Here is a 6,077-nt window from a genome sequence, read left to right as displayed (position 1 = left end):
AAGGCACAAATTCGCCGACGCATCTCGAGGAAGTGATGTAACTGTGTGATTTGTGTTGAGTGATCGAGCTCAATTGGGATAACATTTAACCAATATTACCGTGATTTAACTAAGTATGTTTTAATTAAATAAACGATTATATCATCAATACTCTAATAAGTACTTAATATCACTACCCATAATATTATAAAATACTAGATGATGCCCGCGACTTCCGCGTGGATTTAGGTTTTTAAAACTCCCGTGGGAACTCTTTATGTCCAATTCCCCGGGATGCATCTGTACCAAAAAATTCGTCAAAATCGGTTGAACGGATCGGCCGTGAAAGGATAGCAGACAGACAGACAGACAGACACACTTTCGCATTTATAATATTAGTATGTAAGTATGGATTATGCGTGAGTGGGTTTGTTTGTTCTTGTCCTTCAATCACGTCGCAGTGCAGCAACGGGTCGGCGTATGTTTACATGGAAAGTAGACCCTGGAGAGTATCATATGTTACTTTTTGTCCCGGAAAACCAAAAATTTCCGTTGGATTTCAAAAAGCTAAATCTACGCGGATGAAGTCGCTGGAATCAGCTAGTTATAAATACGTAAGTCTGTCTGCCTGTTACCTTTTCACGGCATCACTGCTGAATTAATGACGATGAAAAGCACACATTATGTATCCTGTACACAGACATAGAATACTTTTATTCCGAAAAATCTAAATATCCACAGGATTAAAAAAATGGATATAAGTATAATGCGAAAAGTCGCGGGTTATCAGGTAGAACAGAAGAACAATATTAATTAGTAGAGTAGGTGTTATAGGTATACCGTATATCGTAGCCTCAAGAGCTCAAAAGGTGTAGTCTGAAAGGTCGTCTGCGCTGGCGCAAACCCAAACCCCTTGCAATATTGTTATTTTTAACTTCTAGCATTAGTTGGAGGGTAAAAGGATAAAATATTTACCTAGTCTTAAATAAAAAACTATCAGTGATATTAACGGTTAGGTTAATCAAAATAAAAAACCGGCCAAGTGCGAGTCAGGCTCGCGCAACGAGGGTTCCGTACTACAGTCGTATTAAAACAGATTTTTATGTATTTCTATACAATAGTTTTGATTTATCGTGCAAAATGTCGAAAAAATATGAGTGTAATACGGAACCCTCGGTGCGCGAGTCTGAGTCGCACTTGGCCGGTTTTTTGGATTTTATAGGCAAGGCTTTCCGGCTCCAACGGCCATCGCCTCTACGACAGGCATGACCTGCCCACTGCCACTTCAGCTTGCTAATAGTTTGGGCTATGTAAGTGACCTTGGTTCTCCTGCGGGTCTGCTCATTTCGGATCTTATTCCTCAGGGATAAGCTCCGAAATCTTCCATAGCTCGCTGAGCGACTTTGAATTTCTGAACAAGGCCGTTTGTCATATTTTTAAGTAACCATAAAAAATACAAACAATCGAAAATACAGAGATATAGATAAACGTAAATATAATATAAAAGATCATATAAACTACTTACCTATTGTATGTCCAAATAAACGTGAAGAATGATCACACGACAAGTAATGAATAATCATAAAATCTACTGACGTCTATATACAGCGCAGCTATCGCAGCTAATTACCCGTGAAGCTTCGATGTCGATATGATAAGGAACTGCACATCACTATAAAACGAAAGGACGCACTATGTTCCTATCAGACTCTGTTAGATAAATGGTACATACTGATCACAACTTACCAATGTAATAGAGCCTCAATAGCTCAACGGTTGAGGAGCGGACTGAATTCCGAAAGGTCGGCGATTCAAACCCCACCCGTTGCACTATCGTAGTACCTACTCCTAGGACAAGCTTTATGCTTAGTTGGAGGGGAAAGGGGAATACTAATCCTGATTAGTATGGCTAATATTCTTTGAAAAAAGTTAAATAAGAAAATAACAGAAAAGTTCATCATCATCATCATGATTAACCAATCGCCGCCTCACTACAGAGCACGGGTCTCTTCTCAGAGTAAAAAGGGTTTGGCCATAGTCTACCACGCTAGCCATGTGCTAAATAAATATATATAAATCAAAATAGATTTAAGACCAAATTGTACCACATTCTGGCAAATAAAAAACTATTTCTAAAAAAACTATTTCTATTTCTAAAAGATATTGGCTACCTGCCAAATTTCATGTTTTAGGTATACGTATAGGTTTTGATTCCCTTGACAGTTCTTGGTCTTGACCGACACGACAGACAGACAAGGAAGTGATCAAATATCTAAGGGTCCCTTTTTTCCTTTTGAGGTAAGGAACCCTAAAACGATGATCAGTGATAACGTGTTTGTGGTCACCACGTCACGTCCTGCCAGATACCACCTATCACAAACCCACAATAATATTATTATGATGTGCCCTTCAAGAGCTTGCATTTAACCCCATTTCTCTAGAGGGTCATTGTGTAAAGAAGAATCATCTCTACCTACCCGTTTCTTTTAAATTATTTTCAGAGAAAATTATTAGGCTTCGCTCTTTTAGGGTTCCGTTATTTTTTTAAATCCCGTGAGAACTCTTTAATTTTCCGGGATAAAAAGTAGCCTATGGCCTTCCCCGGGATGTAAGCTTTTACAAAATTACCAAGCTAGCAGACTTCGACCACGTGGACTACACAAATTTTAAACCCCTATTTTACACCCTTAGGGTTGATCTTTTACTATGAGATTTTAACATATTATTATGAGCTTAATAAAATATGTCGTACTGCTAATTGCAAAAATATTAAATACAAAACTTCTTTATAGACACTTCAAAACTGACCGACTTTCATACAAACTTCAAACCCCTATTTTACCCCTTCAGGGGTTGCATTTTGAACAATCCTTTCTTAGCGGACGCCTACGTTACAATAGCTATCTGCGTACCGAATTTCAGCGCGATCCGTCCAGTAGTTTGAGCTGTGCGTTGATAGATCAGTCAGTCAGTCAGTCAGTAACCTTTTCCTTTTATATATGGAGTATGGATTCTGTATTCTGAGCTTTATTCTCGGATGCGGGATGCGTCACTCAGGTGTTCGAATTCGCCAACCGCAAGTGTTTCGTGTGTTGAATATTGAAAAAAAACCATTTAAATAAGTAGCTATCGGCCGATACAGCGATCATACTCTGTTACAAGGTTAAAACAATATTTATTATTATTACAACAATAGCTACTTAGGTAAATTGTTTTTTTTTTTCATTTAAGTTATTCTTATTGCGAATATCCTTGGGATATTTTAATGTTTTTCATTAGGGACCTAGATTTTAGACAGATAAAACTAGCTTTTTGACCTTTAGATTATATAATATGATATCATCTCATTGGGTTTTGTATAGCATAATAACATTTATGCTAATGAAGGCACGGACCGTACGATTTCTTGTAGGTAACCTACACATATTGCAGAAATTATTTATTAGCATTGCTTGAGTAAGTACAGAGGTTATTTTGTGTTAATTACAATTATTATTGATTGATAGTATACGAGCATGATCTCAGATCTGCAAGTTATCGGGGAACGATTAAAATGAAATAAATTACTAATTCCCTACAACATTCATTGCTTTCTGATAAGATAATTTAAATTAGAAAGCGATAATTATTTAATGAATGATCCACGATTATTAGATATGAATATTTATAAGATAAACCCACTATGCAAACATTTCACGGATTTGTTTGGATTGTCGTCATCATCATCATCATCATCATCATCATGATCAACTCCTAACCGGCTCACTACTGATGGCCAGACCTTCGTTATTTTATTAATGCTGAAACTCTGTGTATTGTCCGGATATCTGTTATCTGCCAAAGCCACCATGATCCAAACTTCTTAGTCGTAGATCGTTCCTCCCTGTGTTGGGGACATAAGAAACTTTCAGCTTTTATAAAATAACGAAGGTCTGGCCCTCGCGGGCTCTCTCTATGAGCACAGGTCTCCAATCAGAATGAGAAGGGTTCGGGCCAGAGTCCGTCACGCTGGTCCGGTGCGGATTGGCAGACTCACACACCTTTGACAACATTATGGAGAGCTCACAGGCATGCAGGTTTCCTAAAGACACAATATGAAGTAGAATTTTTACGTATATGTCCCGCGAATTGGTAATGGCCGCCATTTTAGTGACGTCAGCACTAGGCTGAAGTGTCGAGCTGATGGTATATTTTTCATATATTTTTACTTAAATATACGTCAAATGACGTCAAAATGAGGTCATTTCGATGTTAATGAGACATGGTTCCAGCGCAATAGCAATTTGCGGGACTTATAACTAGTGTTGCATCTCCTCAGAATTTCCCACTAGCTTTTGGATTACATAATGTGTGTTTCGGTAGCTATTGTTTATTGATATAATATTATCTGTCATGGTGGGCACACGTCTCATTGTCTTAACGGTGAAAACTTTACTGGCCCATGTAATAATCTCGTGAATTAACTTTAGTTTTTATGGTTATGCTGCATATTTTCATTTTGTAATTTAAAAAAAAAATCTGTTGGTAGGTACATAGTTTATTATGTCACAATAATATTATAGTGCTGATTGGAGGGATGGGTCAGCCCGGCAACACGGGCAATGCGCGGGCGCAGTACACGCAGTTCCTATCACAGATAGTAATTGATAGCAATAGATAATATTGGGCCCGTGTGCAATGGACTTAAGGAGAATTCTCACCACGTCTTTTTACACGACCGCCCAAATAAGGAGTGTAATTTTTTCAGGGTTTATGTAATGTTATGTATATACTATATACTTATGTGATTTTCTTTATGGTGCCATAAAATCAAAACAATAATAATCATCTGTATTTATGTAACATGTACCTATGTAAGTTTATTTATTTTTATGTATGTACCTACCTAAGTAAGTGTATTTTGTATTTATTTATTATTTATTTTGTACACGGGCGTGAGAGTAAAAAATATATAAATAATAAATAATTATTATTTGCAAAATAACGTCACAAAAATTTTTAAGCCTCCGCTGCGCTGTTCGTCTGTCCGTCCGTCTTTCAAAAGAATTTTGCCAATGGGTCTTAAAAATGTTGTAAACTAATCGATGGGTAAATACTACTGTACTACTCTAGGTAAAGAGGAGACTACGCCTTAACAGTTGTTCACACGGCACCAAAGCCGTGCGCAAAAAGGCTTTATAATAAATAATTATTATCGATATGATTGTTCATAACTAATTGTTCAATAGCGAGCGACCGCCGCTCCGTCTTCACCTATCTATGAAGATAATAAAATGTTTGTGATATACTAATCCTTTATACGTGATGCACAAATATTTAACACTATAATCTTTTATTTTTGAAGTCAAAAAAGGTCAGACAACATAGAAATAAAAAATGAAATTTTATCGTTAAATTATTTTGAATCATATTTTGAATTTTTCGAGCAGTACAGCCATCTTGCGTGCAGTAGCTGAACTATGAAGCCATGCACTGTGCGCTAGTTTGAACTATTGTCAGTAGATGGCAGCACCATAACAAGTTAACAAGCTAACCTAGAAGTTGAAATTAACAAAATGTAATGCATAGATTAATTGATGTAATGTAAAACCACTAAAACGAAATGTCTAAATTATTAATCTACTCTACACGGGAGTGCGAATTATCTTTTAATTAAAGTTTGTTATTATTTATTTTTTAATATTTTTTATGACGTGACGTGTAAAAATTACCCATACGGAAGTGTGTTTGTCTGCTAGCTTTTGATGACCTATCAGTATAACCGATTTCGAGATTTTTGACGAGGTGGGTACAGAGACAGCTTGTATTACCTATTACCTATATTAGCTTATATAACCAATTCCCACGGCCCGGGGACGGACATAACCTACATTTTGTCCCGGAAAATCAAAGGGCTCCCACGGGATTCTAAACCCACGCAGGCATTAACTTTTCATCTTTCAGAAATACCACATTCTGTGACAATTTTAACTCTCTACCTAACGGTTCTCGGGTTCACGAAATATAGTCCGTTGACAGACAGACAGACGGATTGACGGACACACGGACAGCAAAGGCTTAGTAATAGGTTTCCGTTGGCACCCTTCAGGACGCGGAAC

This window comes from Maniola hyperantus, chromosome 18 (assembly GCF_902806685.2).
Source record: "Maniola hyperantus chromosome 18, iAphHyp1.2, whole genome shotgun sequence".
Lineage (NCBI taxonomy): Eukaryota > Metazoa > Arthropoda > Insecta > Lepidoptera > Nymphalidae > Maniola > Maniola hyperantus.
The sequence above is the reverse complement of the archived record's forward strand: the minus strand, read 5'-3'. Positions refer to the sequence as shown.